The sequence below is a fragment of the Tursiops truncatus genome, chromosome 2 (assembly GCF_011762595.2).
Source record: "Tursiops truncatus isolate mTurTru1 chromosome 2, mTurTru1.mat.Y, whole genome shotgun sequence".
NCBI lineage: Eukaryota > Metazoa > Chordata > Mammalia > Artiodactyla > Delphinidae > Tursiops > Tursiops truncatus.
This window is the reverse complement of record NC_047035.1, coordinates 41,013,391-41,031,012: the sequence shown is the minus strand read 5'-3', so window position 1 is coordinate 41,031,012 and position 17,622 is coordinate 41,013,391. Positions and strand designations below refer to the sequence as shown.

General features: G+C 39.0%; 1 long non-coding RNA gene across 1 annotated transcript; it reads right to left on the bottom strand.

Annotated features, from left to right (window-relative positions):
* Window positions 1–272: 272 nt before the first annotated feature.
* LOC141277827 (uncharacterized) lies at window positions 273–5,141 on the bottom strand. Its single transcript, XR_012329683.1, has 3 exons — window positions 5,019–5,141; window positions 2,414–2,514; window positions 273–324 (listed from the first exon to the last, which is right to left on the bottom strand). It is a non-coding gene; the product is annotated as an uncharacterized lncRNA (long non-coding RNA).
* Between the last annotated feature and the right edge of the window lie 12,481 nt (window positions 5,142–17,622).

Genomic DNA, 17,622 nt, shown 5'->3' with positions numbered 1-17,622 from the left:
TGTAAGTCTTATATTTGAAATCACTTGTTTTATCTTTTTTCACTTGTTTTACCTTTTTTTTATATTTAGTTTCACATATCACTTACACAGTATGAATAGATTCAGTGTGCTTTTTAATATGCTATTCCTTAATACAGTCATGCCTGTTCTAATCAAAATGTTTTAAATTACTTACCAGATCACTTCAAATGTTTAGTTTTTGTCCAAAAAATATTTAAGAGAAATTCATGCCCCAGGGAGTTTCCCTCCAAACACATGCCCAGGGGTATGCATACCTCATTCTGTGTCACCATAATTCTCATGCCTTCGTGGTTCAAGGTTTTCCTTCCAGAAAGATCAAACAGAAAGACATGCAGTCAGTCATTAAATTGTCAAATATTTATAAAACTTAATTTTGTGGAAGACATGTAATAATTACTACAGAGGATTCAACCACACACCACCTCTAATCTCCAAGAGTTTATCATGTTTAGCTATGCTGGTGGTGGCTTCTGGATGTGACTCACATCTCCGCCTTCCCCAGCTGGTGAGGAGGGATGTAAACCCATTTGTGCCCAAATTTCAGTGGCTCCAAGACCCTTTCTCCCTACTTGGTCATAGAAAACCCTTCTTTGACATAGTCCCCTCTAAGAATCCCAGGGTCCTTACAGGTATCCACAAAGTAGTCCCATTGGTCCCTTGCTGCTGCTGGTAGTCAAATACAACTCAGTCTTAGGATCCAACAAATCCATGGAGGTTTCCCTCTAGGCTGGCATCTGCCCACGGTGCCACTGCTAGCATCAGGGTGCCAGCAGGGCTGAAGACGTGCTATGCCCCTATTCCATTATTCTCATAAAGAGAGGAGAATCTACTTTTACTTTTGCCCATTTGGGGGTCTCACAGCAAGCTCTTGAGCTCCCAAATAACATGAACGGAGTGATACCATCTTCCTCTTGTCACCTGAGCCAGGACTCTGTTGCCTCCAGCCTCTAGATTTCCACAGAAGTGCTGCCTGAGTGTTACCTTATTCTCACTCCAATCACTGCTGTCACCACTGCCCTGATATGCACAGAGCAGGAAACCCTCCTTGGCCGGCAGACGAGGCTGTGGCCGCTCTGAGACTGCCAGAGGCTGCACCTAAGGCAAGAGATGCTAGTCACCACTCAGGGAGAGCGAGAAGAATGTGTCTAAGCTGCACTCAGCTGGAGGTTGCTTGAGCCCTAAAGTGTTATGGTCCTTCCTGTGCACACAGAGCCCCACCTCTCACAGAATGTGATACAAACAGAGGGGACTCCTACCACATTTCCTGCAAGCGTTTCCTGTAACTTGGTTTTGATTATGGCTGTATATTTCCAAACCCCAGCTGGACAAAGATAAAATCTTTTTCATGTAAATCAGTGAATACAGATAGCTCTGGGGACCCCTTCCAGGTCCATGGGGGTGCCGTACTCTCTCTCACCTCAGAGCCTTCCCCATGCTATTCCCTCTACCTGTCTTACCTTTCTCTCTCCTTCCTTATGCCGTTCACTCTGAGTAATTCTTATTCTTCCTTCAGGTCTCAGGTCTTTCCTCAGAGAAGACTTCGTCGACCCCTGGCCCCCACTTCTGAATTGGATGCCCTTCCTCAGGTCTCACATAAACCCTTCAACTTTCCTTTCTTATGATTACACTTTATAGTACTTGCTGGTTTGATTGTTTCTCTCCCCTGGAAGATTTAATCCTGTGAAAGTGGGGATCATAACGGTCAAAAGCCAGTCGTTGCCTAATGTTCAACAGAGATGTCATCAGCACTTGTTAACTGAATGCAGGAATGGAGGGTGGCTTAGCTCCACTCTCCAGAAACTTTTTGTGTCACATGGTAAAGAGGAGAGAAATAGCTATTGGGCAGGATATATTCTTTTGGTCTAAGCCATGTTCAGATGAACAAAATGACCAAATTGTGGTACAGCCAATCAGATGCTTTAGACCATCTTAGGAAACTATTTGACTCATCTTAAATGCAATAATACCCAGGACAGAGAAACTGATGATGCAATCTTACTCTCCAAAACAGAAGGTCTGGCAGCCGCTTAGTCATGTTGCGATGATCCTGCTGTGATAACTAATGCCTGACATAGGGGACTTGAACTTAGGAAACCCTTAGTTTGCAACTTTGACTTAATAGTAAAGCTCCCCTTCCATTAGCTTTGCCAAAACCACAGCTGTGAGAGTAGCTGCCAATAAAATCAGCACATTTGTAAAAAGCAGGGAGAAGTACGGCGTAGAGCAAAGAGTGGCCGAGAGGAAAGCAGGAGATGGAGCCCCAGCTCCTTCACTCCACCTTTCTGAGTCCCACGTGTCTAGAAAGAGTGCTCTGCCACCACTGACATTGGTTACCACTCTGGGCAAAGGTCCACTCCAGGCCAGCATTTGGCAGTAACATTGGTCACTGTACCTGAGCTTTCTGGGATGTGGGGCTGCACAGTAGTTAGCAGTTTGGGTCTCAGAGAATTTTGACCTGGAACACTTGTCTTGCGTACGCCTCAGTTTCCTTGTCTGTAAAATGGAGATGATGATAATAGTACCAACTTCATCAGGTTGTTATGATTAAATGAGAGAAGTTCTTATACATGAAGTACTCAGAACAGTGCCAGGCACACGGCAAGCCCTCAATAAATATTCCCCATTGTTGTTCAGTGACTGTACATGGTTTATAACACTTCCATATTCTTGTACTCTGCGTGTGTGTTTTTAAGTTAGAGCAACAAATAGGTCTTCTATCATTAATAGAGCATTGGGAATCCTGCCTCAGTAGGAAATGTGATCAACTCCCATTATTTCCATTTCAAAGGAGCATTTGTGGAAGTCAGGTAATTGCATTGCATTTTGAACTATCTCATAAGCTGTGGCATTTGATGGTGAAAATTGAAATACCTATACATTATTTCTTTTAAAGAAAGGAAACCATGGTGATTATTTATTTATTTATTTATTTATTTTTGTAGCATCACAGTGCATTGTAAAAGTAAGAACTCTTTTTGAAAGTCATTTTTAAGAAGGGATATTTTTCTTTGTCATACCTTATATGATTGCAAACTTCCTGGCATATTCTCTAGCATTTACTGGTAGGTTACAAATATTTCTTTGTACATTCTCTGGGTAACACCCAGGAAATGGAAATAAGCAAGATCTGTACTTAGCAAAATTCAGTCTTTCAGATTTTCAAAACAAATTTACAGTTGAGCCATATAAGCAGATTTATTTTTAGTAGTCCACAGAAGTAGAATGCAAGAAAAACATTGGCTTTCTTATGGGAAGATTTACTCTCTTATGATTAATTTTTAAGTGGGTTATATCATAATGAATAATTCAATCCATTTTCTAAGTTTATTGACTTGTGAATTCAGTGAGTGAGACTTAACTATAATTTTGAGAATTCTTGGGAGCAAAAGTCAGGTATTTAGAAAAGGGGAGGAAAGGCTTCTTATTTCTTAGTTATGAAAGAGAAATCTTCCAATTTCGTTGTCTACATTCATGGCATAGAGAATCTGTCAGTCACAGAATCTGCCACCCATCTCATCTAAACTCTAGAGGACTCCGTGTTAATTGCCAGAAAAATCACAAAGAGAACAAATTTCATAATATTTATTTTATCTTATTTTTATTTTTGGCAGGGTCACAAAGAGACTCAAAGGCCCAGAGTAAAGTACATGGGATGGAAGAAGATCCTTTTTCTACTTCTTTGACTGATAAAGCTAAGAGGCTCTTTCAGGTGTTTTCTAGTCCAGCATGGGCACTGAAGTGGATTGGGTGAGCATTACAGTTTTCAAAGATGTTGCAAAGACTATGAAGCAAGTCAATGTGCCTATGTTTCTATTAGATGATAACTATAACTTGTTACATGATTACTATTTGCCATGATAATTTAAAAATAAAACCAAGAAAGCATTTCCAATTCAAAGTAGCATGGTAAGTCCTTGTTTTAAACATCCACCAGCCCCCTGCCTACCTCCCAGAATAGAGAAGAAAGTCAGGGAAATGCTAACCAGGTCTGTCACTGACAGCACTGAGTCACCCTCACAGCTTCCTAGGTGATAAAATTTTCTAATATTTGCTTATACAGTTTTGGCAATAAAAATGATTATCAACATTATTGGAAGTTTTGACTACTAATGGAATTAGTTAGATAGCAGTTAATGCTATAGAGTATAAGTCTATATCAATTTTTATTTACTTTTTTATGTTTCTATAGAAGCAAAATATAAACATAATATTATTACAATTTTCAATGATTAAGGGCATTATTATTTTTGTACTACAGCCAAAACAGTACAATTTTCAATGGTTTTAATCAGATTCCCAGCTTCTACTCTCTCTCCACAGGGCCTTCTTAGAGCCAAGCATGGTCCTGTTGGTCACCTTGCCCAATACCCTCTTCCACAGGATTAAGTACACACTTGTCAGATGCAGCCTCTTTCTCCACAGCAGATCCAGCCACTCCCCTTCCCCAATCTCCTCTTGCCTGAACTCTGTGCTCCAGCAAACTGGACTATTCAATGGAGGTGACTTTCCCTGCCTACACCATCTCCACATGTTAAAATCCTAGCTGTCTTCACTGCTACTAGGCACATTGTAAGCATAGGTTTGCCCCTATACTTACTATGTGCCAGACAGTGCCCTCAGCACACGATCCTGCAGCATCTGGTGTAGTCCCCACCACAACCCACGAAGCGGGTAGTACCACCATACCTTTACAGATAGGGAATTTAAGCATAGAAAAGTAAAATGACTTGGCCCAGGTCACACCGCTGGTGTGTGGGATGGACCCAGGACTAGAAGTCAGGTCTGCGAATTCCAAACCACTTCACCACCTACTGCTTTACGTCTATTTCAAGAGCAGCCACAAAGCTTTGCCTAATTTCCCACCCGGTTTTGATAGCTTACTGTTTAGAACTGGAGGCTGGGAACTATTTCATGTTCATCTCTGCGCCTTTGCAGCACCTCCCACAGGCTCGCTCACATAAGGAGAGCTCACTATGTACCTGCTAGATGAAATTTACCTGGAGAACGATTCATTACAAAACATCACGGTCCTGACAGTAAATTCCGTGGACGTTCCGAGGAGACACGTGGGGCAGCCACAAATGGCTTCCTGTGGGGTTGGATTTCTGGCGGGGCTTGGGAGACCTTGGCTGGTTCCTTGAGTCTGAAGAGCAGCGTCTACTCCGGGAGAGGTGACGATCCCAGGGAAGTCAAGGGAAGAGGACAAATCGGTACATAGGAGCAACTATGAAAAAGGCAGTGCCTAGCAGATTCGATGACTGTGGTGTGAGGAAGGATATGAGCCTGGGTAGATTAAACAGGCCTTATGGATTATGGACCGCTATGATGAGTGCCAGGCACAGGAGTGTGTATAAAGTTTCCTGCTGCTTTATATTCCTCTGTGACATTGTGTTCCTGACACTCATCTATGTTGTTGTGTCCATTCATTTTCAATATTGTATAATATTCCGCTGTATGACTAATGTCACAATATCTTTCTTTATGGATGAACATTTGGATTATTTCCAGGTTTTTTACCATTATGGATTTTGCTGCTATGAATTTTCTTGTACATGTTTCCTGGTACATATGTACCATTTTCCTTGGTGCATATATCTAATGGCTGGGTCATATGGCATGCATGTCTTCAATTTTTTAAGATAAGGCTAAATTGTTTTCCCAAGTGGTTCTAACGATCTACACTGCCACAAGCAGTATATAGAAGTTTCTGTTCCTCCACATTCTTGCAAGCACTTGGTTTGGTCAAACTTCTAAATTTTTGCCAACTTGGGGAGTGTGAAATGTTATCTCAAATTTTCTCCTTATGGTGTTTTGACTTTTTTTCCCATCTTTTCCTCCACAGTTTGTGCAGTTAGTGTCTTGTTTAAAAAATAGTTCCTCATGCCATAAAGATGTCCATCTTCTAAAAGCTTTATAGATTTGCCTTTCACACTGAAGTCTCTAATCCACCTGGAATTTCCATCTAGATATGTGTTTGGGAGTGTCCTCTTTTTTTTCTGTACTCCTTTCATGTTTGGTAAACTGTTAAAATTGAAGGAGTCTGGTGTATAATCTTTGTGGAACTTTTTAACTACTAAATTCAATTTCTTTAATGCTTGTAGAACCTTTCAGGTTTTCTATTTTTTCTTGAGTCAGTTTTATGATATATATGCTTTTTAAAGAATCTGTCCATTTCTCCTAGGTTTTCAAATGTATTTGTAACAGTTCATAATATCCTCATAATTAAAAAATAACTCTCTGCAGCATCATTGGTTGTACTTCCTTTTCAGTCCTGATTTTGCTTATATTGATATGTATCCTGTATCTTTTACTTGATCAGTCTTTATTGAAATTTGTAATTTACATCTTTTCAAATAGCCAGTTTGGGACTTTGTTGATTCTCTTTGTTTTCTATTTCACAAAGTTATGCTCTTTATTATTGTTTATTATTATTTTCTTTCTCAATTTATCCTGTTATTCTTTTTCTAACGTCTAATGTTCAGCCTTTCATCTGTTCTAACATAAGTATTAAAAGCTGAATTTTTCTATAACTCTCGATTTAGCTTTATCCCACAAGTTCTGATATGTAGTATTTTGTTTTCATTCCATTCTTAATATTTTCCCATTTTCATTATAATTTTTGTTTGCTCTATGAATTATTTAAGTATGTTTCTTTTCTGTCTAGTTCTTTGACTAATATTTAATTAAAATTTAAAGATCAAATTCCCCTAAAGTTTTATGCCACTTACATAGTTATTCAAATTCCCTCTGCTGCTTCAAACTACAGCTATAAATTCAGCATGTCTGATTCTCTCAAACACTTCAGACATCTAAAATGCAGACTTATACATCGAAGTCAACAAGAACTTCCTAAGCATGTGAGTTAGACTTACCAATTTTGCAGTTCACATTCTCTCAGCTAGTGCACATTCAAAAAATACAAGTTAAGCCACACAATGTTAGCAGAACACATTGGTATACAAAAGTGTAATTAATATTTTTTTAAATCCTTCCCTAAGACTTCCCTAAATTTATTCATTAAAAGTAGAAGAGAATTGTCTCCTTAAATCAGCTGAATTTACTCTATCACCTTGCTACTCAAAGTAAGATCAATAGACCAGCAGCATCAACATCACCTAAGAATTGCTTAGAAATGCAGACTCTCAGGCCCCCCTGAAACATCCTACATCAGAATCTTTAACAACATCCCCAGATGGCTTGTGTGTACTTCTGAAGTTTGAGAAGCGCTGCTATCCAATACTCAGTACTATAGATAATACAAGTGTGGGGAAAGGTAATTAGGTGACAACTCTGTCTTGTGATAAGGACTATTGATCCAAGAAACTCAAAATACCTGGATGGACCTTCCAAGACTAACCCGGGAGCTGTTGGGATGAGATTTTCTATGCTCAAATTTTGTTATGCACCAAGCTTCTACATACCTAACCTTCACCTGAGATACAACCAATCACATAACTTTCCTTTCCCTGCAACATAGGGCTTTCTCTGAAATTTCCCATTTAACCTGTATTATAACCTCCTGCTTTAAGACCTAGTGGGTCCCAAAGGAATCTTGGACACATTACCAATGCTGCAGTTGTGCACCCCTCCCTTTTCATAATTCTAAAATGGCTTATTGACCTCCATTCCAAGGTGACTTTATTGTCATAAAGGAGACTGGGAACAGGCTGCAAGGAGGGAAATGGTGGTAGAGCCAGGCCTAATGTAAGGCTGGGATCCGTCAGGAGGAAGAGGGAAGTTCCAGGCAGTTTCCAGTGGGGAATCCCCCCTTTCCTATTTCCATACCCTCACACCCTGAAAATACAGGTGAAAATGGGCAGGCAGAAAGGAAAGTGGAAGCAAGAACTAAGATTCCCTTGTCTGAGGCCAGAATGTTTACTTGCCAGAGTCAGCCGGTGTTGACACCTGATTTTCTGTGTCAAGTGAGCATGTGTTAGCTGCTGCCTGATGAGAATCATCATGTCAGTAACAGATTGTATTTCCATTTCAGTGCCCTTTTCACCAATACACAAGAAGTCAGTCATATGGCAAGGTCATTAAATTGTTGGCCTAATTGATTAGTCTAATTATCCTCATCTAAGGAAGAAAAATTGGTTACTGGGGGTGAAAAGGCACTGGCTGTGAAGCAGTATTTCTGGATTGTAATCTTGCACCTGACTCTGACCCCACTGTGAAAGTTTGACCAAATCTCCCTTAATTTCTCTGGACCACAGATTAATTATTCATTGAGCAGGGGGATTAGTTCCAAAATAATTGGTTTTCCAAGTCAGAATTGCAATTAAGATTTCCTGGCTCCAGGCCTGGTACACCCTGGAGTCCTGTGCTTTTCTTAGAATCTTTCCAAATCAATTTTAAAATAATATTGTGCATGACCCAGGGTTGTTCTCACAACTCAGGACTAGAAAACAGAACTCTTGGGGCTTTTTGCTCAGCACTGAAATTCTAATCCCTGTCTTATCTTTACCACCCTCAGAAATCAACAGGAAATGTTCCTGGAGAACCAACTATTCAGTGTAGGGAGACTGACTTCTAGTGAATGAATGATACGAATGGGAGTCATAGACTCTAGGCCTTGCTGCGTAAGTAGGAATCCCTACAAACCCCTGGCCTTGGATAAATTAATTAGTCTCCTTATGCTTCAGCTTCTTCACATGTAAAAGGAGGCTCACAATAGGAAATATCTCACAGGGTTGGAGTGAGGATTAAATGAGAAGATATATAAGGTACTCCTGGCATTCAATTATTACAAGTTATGTTTATGAAAACACTTAAGCTGAAAATAAAACACCACATTAAATACTCATTTTGGTACACAGGTTATCGCAACATCTTTTAAAAGCATATTTTTCCATGCACTCTGCTGAAAAGAAAATTTACTTTTTGGAATTGTGGTAGATATGTCACACAACATGAAGAATTCCAGAATCATTGATCTGGGTTTTCTTTACCTGAACTGTTGGTGTGAGAAGATAACAACTAGAACATGGCTGACAATTGACTCTGCCTTTTTCTTTTAACAACAGTAGGGCTTTTAATCCTTGCATTCAGAGTAATACCTGTCAATCACTTTTTTCCTAATTAAATTTACCTGGAGTTCATTTTAAAGAAAATAATTTGTTCAACCCAAAGTGGTTGCATATTTATGCTACAATTAGTTAAGAACTCCACAAATGAACCCCTCCCCCGAGCCTCTGTAAAGAAAGGAGAATGCAGTTGAGAGCCTACAAGATTTCAGAGCAATTAAGCCTAGAAATGCAGGTGTTTGAAACACCTGTTCCCCCTCCCACCCATGCGGACTGCCCTGGCCACCCCTCATCAGTAGGTTAAAATAATTAACTTACCCTTTTGGGAGAAAATCCCAAGAACTGCTAAGGGCAAGGAGTCTCCTTTTCTCCCCTTTCTCAGATTAAAAGAGAAAAATAAAAAGGTTCATGGGTGGTCTGCAAATAGGAGGGGAAAAAAAAACTTTCCTCTTCTAAAAAAAAGGCAAAATCAATGACAAGGAAGACATTGTCTCCCCGAAGCAGACTTAGTGGCTTGCTTAGGTTCAGAATTCTATGTTTGTTTTGTGAGAGTGATTGCAGGGCTGCTCAGGAGCATGAAAAAGCCTATTTTAGGGGATATTTCTGTGAAGAAATAAAGCAATTGGGGAGGATGTGATTTTGCCTGACCTGCCTTTTGTGAATACCTGCGAATTTATATTAAATTTCAACGAGAGTCCCTCACGAGGGTGAATGGTGGAAATTTTATTGGGGTTTTTAAAAACAGAATAATAGTCCATAGAGAGGAAATCATGAAATTGTTAGAAAAAAAGAGTTCAGTGTGGCAATTTTAATCAATTCAGTTTTGGCTGTTATGCTTTGTATATTTCCGTTTTTTCCCCCTGAGCTCCATTAGGCTAACTTTGAATACTATTCAGCAAAAGTAGAAAAGGTCGTGAAGGTAATTTTGTTTTTATGATTACTGGTACTTTCTCTGTTCAAAGCACAAATTATGGAACGTTTCAGCATTTTTAATTGGAATAGGTATTTTTGGAAGATGGAAGGATGATACAGGTCGGGGATCTGCTGAAGTTGGAAACTGGTTCAGTATACATGCAAATATGTACATGCATTTATATTTTTCCATCTTTCTTGAGGTGACTTAAGGTGACTCCAGTTCGATTTTGGACTTTGAAAGCTTTGTGACGATGCCCACATGAAATAGATGGCAGGCAGTATGATATTAATTCAACGCCTAATTCTGACCAATATATTTGATTATATAATGCCTTACGGTTTTAAAAGCATTTACCCATTTGAGATATGTAAGGCAGAACTTACAACACCTATTCTAGGGAGGAGGAAATTAAGGGTTTGGTAGAGCCGTCCACAGTGAGGGAAGGAGAGCTACTCTGGTTATGGAAGGAGCTTGAGTAGCTGGATATAGAAGAAATGATAAAACTGCGACTTCTGCCCCAGGCTTTCTGATGCCAGATCCAGTGCTATTTCCACCACCACCCAGGCCAGGTGAATTCTTCTCCCGTACAGCGTGGCATTTGCACAAACCAGGGCTGAGGCTCGCTGTTCTAGCCGCGAGCTCCTGAGAGCAGCTGTATTTTTAAATGACCAGCAGGTGGCGGAGTAAACCCTGTTCCCAAATCTATCCCAGTGATGTTTGTTATTTGAACATCAACGGCTGGAAAAAAAAAATCAGTAGCAGCTCAAATAAACTTAGCATTCAAGGTTTCATTAAAATGTCAGCAACAACACATATATATGGAATCTAAAAAAAAAAAAGGTTCTGAAGAACCTAGGGACAGAACAGGAATAAAGATGCAGACGTAGAGAATGGACTTGAGGACATGAGGAGGGGGTAGGGTAAGCTGGGACGAAGTGAGAGAGTTGCACGGACATATATACACTACCAAATGTAAAACAGATAGCTAGTGGGAAGCAGCCGCATAGCACAGGGAGATCAGCTTGGTGCTTTGTGACCACCTAGGGGGGTGGGATAGGGAGGGTGGGAGGGAGACACAAGAGGGAGGAGATATGGGGATATATGTATACATATAGCTGATTCATTTTGTTATAAAGCAGAAACTAACACACCATTGTAAAGCAATTATACTCCAATAAAGATGTTAAAAAATATCAGCAACAATAATATTTAATAGAAAGACTTGAGTCCACTGTCAAGCTAAATGCTTACTATAAGGTGTGCTGGCCTTTCTTTCTTTCTTTCTTTGCATTGTAACGTAAGCAAAGCCGTTTTTAAAATTTTCAGTTCTCTCTTTTTCTCTTACTCTGCTACTGAGTCACAGAGAAGTGCTGGCTTAATACTCGTTTGAGTTTGTTTTCTCTGTAAGGAAATCTTTGTAAAACAGTACAGCTCTATCTAGGTCCAGGAATGCCTTCATTAAGTGTTCACTGTAGAGCCCTGGTCTCCCAACTGCTCCTAGCCTGGCGCTCTGGGAGGCTAGCCTACAGGAACTTCTGGAATGACATTACAGTCCTGGTTGCGTCCTGAGGTGTACCACGGAGGCGAACCATAGAAGCCCCACTCCTCACCAGAGTCTTTCTCTCCTTCACAGTGTCTTACTTCATAGTGCTATGATTTAAAAGATTTGTAAAAGGAGTTTTCCCCAAACTCCTTTGTTAAATGCTTTCTTCAGATGTTTTCATGCATTCTTGGCATGCACCAATAATAATGCACCAATAAAAGGGGTTTCTATCCAAACATTTCCAGCAATTTTTACTTTAAACACAATCATATATAAGTATTGTACCCATCCACATTCTCAGTTCCATACATACACACGTTTGTCTTTGCATGTGTGTAGGTTTTTGCATACCTTTGTAAAAGTATCAAATTTCATTACAGTGAATTTCACTGGATTATCCAACTCCCCATACTGTCTTGGATTTTGATACCTCAAATACATTTTAACTAAATGAAAGGAACGAGGTTATAAATAATAGGAATTAAGTGATACCATCTACTTCCTATTACTTATAACTTAGAAACCTGAAGATATTTTATCTGCAGTTTACTTTTTGATGTGAGATTTGCTATATGAACATAGGCATCCATTAGTGAATAAAGAAAAACATTGAAAATATGTTTTAATATCTATTTTTGTGTGCTTTGTCTTTTTCCAGAAAAAGATTTCAAAAAGACAGAGTTACAAGAGAGTTCGTACAGAATCACTAGGGACTTTAAACATTTTATTTTAAGGATGAAACGATCGAGGCCCAGAATGGTTATGGGCTTTGCTCAAAGGGATAAATCGAACTAGAGATTGAAGAGGGACTGGAATAGGAGGTGTTCATCAAATGTTTGTGAATTAAATAAGATGGAGAATAATTCAGTGAAACTTTTAAGCTGTGTTAATGAATAGGTGAGCAGCTGTGAAAGGGATCAAGAAAGTAGAATGGTTATGGGGAAAGGTGGAAATGTATATGTTTATGTGGAGTGGCGTTCTACAGCTGGCATGCATAATTACTGAGAGTGGCGGTTGTTTCTGGATATTTTAAAGAAATCATTCTCTTTGGGAACTTGAGAGCAATGCCTTCCTCCCAAATCCAGGACATTTTGGAGAGTGGAATAGAGTTCAATGAGAGATGAGAAAAGAACCCAGGAATCCCTGCATTTCATCTCCTTTGTGTACCAAGGAGACAATTCTAGGGGAGGACTAAAGTCCAATAATAATTTCATTTATATTACAAATATTTTAACACATTTAACTTCTGAGATTTAATAAAATGTATTAATAACTGACCCTTCTAGAATTACATAATATCTTTTGTGCGTTGATATGCATTTCAGCTGACCAAAAAAGGGTAAATGTTAATAATGTGTTAGCTGTCTACTTGCTCTCTCTCTAAGTCACCCTAGTCACCAAGTAAAGAATGGGACTAATTTAGCATATCTCAAATCCTGTCATAACACTGTTCCTTTTAAAATGAATTCAAGGGAATCAAGCAGCACAAAAGAATCCACCAGGAGTGGGACAAGTGTGTTGACGGTGATTTCAGAAGTCATTTTGTCGTTCCCCGAAATTGAAAATTCCATTTCACAGCCATGTTAAACAACTCCTGTGCCCAATTCCCCCACTGACAAGTACATACATAAACACACACACACACACACACACACACACACACAATTTTACAAGGACCCTGAACTGTCCTATCCAGGATTATTTTTTATTTTTGGAACAATGTTAAACCTACATAAAATTTGCTTTAAAAATGTGCACTTTTTGTTTGCTTTTCCAACATCATGTGTTTCTTTATTTTATAGATTGGATTGAGAGCTGGAAGATTTTTTTCCCTGCTTCATCCTAAAAGCCTAAGGATCAATGCCAATTGCATACTTATATATCAAAGCAACTTTTCCAGCTGTGCTCCAACTGTTTTCTATTGTGCTCACTACCGTGTCCTTGGTGTCATTTTTCTGATTTGAGTGAAACCTATGCAAGACATTAATTGTGTCTCATTACTGGTCCTGCTCTTCTCTTCAGTCCTGCTATGTATGAATGCTCCAAGAGAAATACAACTGATAAACAAAACAGCAGTGTATTCCTCTGTACACTGTCCACAAGGCAAAGAGTATACAAAAAATTCATATTTGCCAGTGTATTTCAGAGCATTTTGTGGGGCTCTTTTAAAAAGGGTATTGCTCTATTTCTACCACGATACACTTCAGACCTGAATATTGGGGTATTTTAACCAGAAGGGTAATAATTATGAATTCTTTCCATTAAAATATTGCAGGATTTTGTGCCACATTATCCAAAACTAACAATAAAAACTGCTGCTATTGAAAAACTGGGGAAAATGTAAAACAGAAAAATACAAATGTTGCTAGGATAGTTTCTGAATAATTTGTTAATAAAACAACATTTTGGCCTGTGTTATGTACAATTTGGATTCAAAGCAGCCAAAGGAGTGAGTAGTAGAACCTACATTTAAGTCGCATTTAAGTATTTTCTAAATCTATGGCATAAAAATGCTAATTTTGATTTAAAATTTGATAAATGTCACTTTAATATGGAGGTCATGAGAGTGATTACTAAATAATGTAAAAATCATTTCTTCAGAGAAGCCTTATAATCTCCAGAGGCAAACCAAGAATACCCCTTTGGTACCAAGGGTACCAAACCCTTCAGCCATTCATTATCTAGAGCTACTTTAAAAGTTACTTTCTCTTTCGTTCAGCCAGAGGGTATCAGAGATTATAAGAATGTGAAGTCCATCAGCTATCAATTTCAGGTCTGACTAAAATAAGAGCGAATATAATTAGAACACTTTTATCCGAGGGCAATTTCTGGAATAAGACACCATTATATAGCAGAGAAAAGTTTTAAGAATTACAGAGAACATTAAATCAAAGTGATGAAATTTTTGGATTTCAATATAATCTTTTAAAATTTACACATATGTCCACATGATCGATAATCTCACAATGTTGATTATTCAGTGGCAAAATGTAATATTTATTTGACATTTTTGTGCACCAACATGAACTTATTTTAACACTACGTTTATTGTAGGTATAAGTGTGTTTCCTGCAGTTTTGCTCGCTAAGAAAATAGAATACTTTAAGTGGAAATAAAAATCCATCCTCAAAGATTACATCGTTAAGGGAAAAAAAAAAATCTCTTGACAATTACTAATTAATTTTCGTTAACACATTTATAGTACAAGAAAAAGTGAATATTTTGGGAGGCCAATGGCCTGAAATTATACTTTCTTGTATTGAAAAAGGTTAATTAGGAATTGAGCTCAAAGTTAATTTTTTGAAGGTCAGCTGCTATGCTATTGGGTCCTGTGACCCTGTCTCAAGTAATCACAGCATTAACATACAAGTTATAGCTTTCCTTTCACTTGATGACATAATCTCTTTAATTGGTGTCGGGAAGCCTACATGTGAAAGAACCGTGGAAAACACCTAGAGACTATAATTTTACTCTCTCCATTCACAGGGCAAAAGAAACAAGCCTTAAGAATGTACTGGAGACTCATTACAACCCCTAGGCTGTCAACACAAAGCCCTCACATTTCAACCAAGAGTTTTAGGAATGATCAATTCTGTTTAGCTCTAACTTCGGCTGGTGAACTATTAACCTTTTCAGAAAAACTGGTGAATGCTAAATGTCAGATAATCTTCTATGAGAAAGCTAAGAGGGAGGATAATGTGGTTTAACTGATTAGACATAAATGTGCAAAGTTATTAAGCATACTCTCTGAAAGAAACTATTGGAGTAAGCCTTCCTAACTCTTACATTTCCACAGACCCTGACATAATTCTATTTCATAAATCCTCTGTGGCTCATCATGTGGACTTGATATGACCCATTTTCATTTGAGAGTTTAAATTCACCTTTTATAGGGAACTGATGGGCATTGCTGAGACCCTGTTTTCCCAATGGATTCTTCCTGGTAAAGAAGAAAGCTACTGTGGAGCTTTCTTCACAAATTACCCACTAGGAAATTTTTGCAAGGATATGCTTTGGGTAGAGGAAGAAGGGACTGCTGAAGTTTGCTAAGCCCATCAGCACTGGTTTAACCACTGCTCACTGCAACAAAGGGTAAAAATTAACTCTTCCCATTCAAGAAACTAGTCCTAGTTTTAATGAGTGAGTAGATATTCAAAACTACTTATTTCTACTGAAACAATGGAATATATATAGTACCAATGGGAAAACTGTTTAATCTCAGAAGGCTCTCTGCTGAAATATAATAGTGGAAGGGCCAATTAAAAAGTCTGGGTCAATTATACCACAGAATATACCAAAAATCCCCTCAAGGAAAAGTTACAACTTTGCTTATGGAAGGGCCTGGGGTCTGCTGTTAATGTGGCTCCTGTCCTTATAGCACTGAGTATTTCAATTTTGTCACCCTTCATGATCTTTTACCTCTTGAGTTCTGACGTGCCTTTTAAAAATTTAGCTAACCATCCAAGCAAGGAATGCTGTGCCTGGACTGCTTGGTGCTGGGCCTTGTACTGGGTGCCATCAGCAGTGTGGCAAATATGGGGATGTGCCACCTAGCAGAGATATGAAAGCATCATTTAGAACTGGTTCATCTTTGGTCCTGATATGGATACTGGACTCGCCCTCTTGTGCCTAGTCTATGCAGAACTGTATCCTGACAGTGTGGGAAGAGAGAATGGTAGGGTGGTAGAAAGGGCAGGCAGATGCTCATGATTACAGACAGTACAGTACTGCCTTCCTATGACAACTAACTACTAGACAATTGCTGTGCTGTGTATTGACATGTTTTTAATCATGTCTCCATATAGATAATAAACTGTTCTCTTGGGATTTGTTTTGTGTTTTACATGATCTTCCACTTTTCAGCCCAGGTGCGTAGTGCACACATCCCATCAATTCAGTCCACTTACTAAGACAGTAGAAAATACCACTTGATTTTTTTACCATAGGGCATGACAGCTTTCACTTTCAAGGATAGAAAGTCAGAAAATTACCTATTTTGTTACTCTAATTTAGTCCCTGATGCAGTTGTATTAGTCAGTATAATAATGATGCACAGGGGCTTCTCTGGTGGCGCAGTGGTTAAGAATCTGCCTGCCAATGCAGGGGACACTGGTTCAAGCCCTGGTCCGGGAAGATCCTACATGCCACAGAGCAACTAAGCTCGTGCACCACAACTACTGAGCCTGTGCTCTTGAGCCCGCAAGCCACAACTACTGAGCCCGCATGCCACAAGTACTGAAGCCCGCGTGCCTACAGCCGGTGCTCCGCAACAAAAGAAGCCACCACAATGAGAAGCCTGCACACCGCAATGAAGAGTAGCCCCGTTCACCACAACTAGAGGAAGCCCGCACGTAAGAACGAAGACCCAACAAAGCCAAAAATAAATAAATAAATGTATAAAAAGAAAAAATAATGATGCACAAATGTCTGTTTCACTCTGTGCCAACTTGGTGCAGCCTCAGTAACATCAAGGACTCACTACCTCACTATTCCCTGAAAACTGAAGTATTATTTTTCTCTTTCAACCATTCAATAAAACCAACAATCCTCTTTTCCCATCAGAGTTTTCAGCAAAATCTGAACTCCATCATCTAACCTAAATGGTAACTTAAAATGGGGAATTTGCATTCCTTTATTATCTGAGAGCTTTCCTCAGGAAGAAGAAATAAAAATCACCTGTGTAATAACCTACACTGGAAAAGAATAAAAAAAGAATATATATATACATACACACAGACACATATATGTATACACACACGCATATATCTGAATCACTTTGCTGTACACCTAAAACTAACACAATATTGTAAATCAACTATTCTTCAAAAAAAAATTACCTGTGAATGTCACTGCAAATCTAATCACCCCTGAGTAAGACCTATCAACATTTCCTCACTCCTTTCAAGAAAAGTCCTTAGCCTGGCTCACGAGGCTACATGTGATCTTGTCCTTGAATACCTCTCCACCTCCAGCCTCCCCCATATTGAACTTCTCTTAGTCACTCAAAACACCATGCTCTTTCTCTTTTTAGAATCTTTGTACAAGGTTCTCTCTGCCAAGAACTTCTCTTTCACTTGGGCAATCTCTAACCACACATCCCCCTACATTTCACTCCCCCT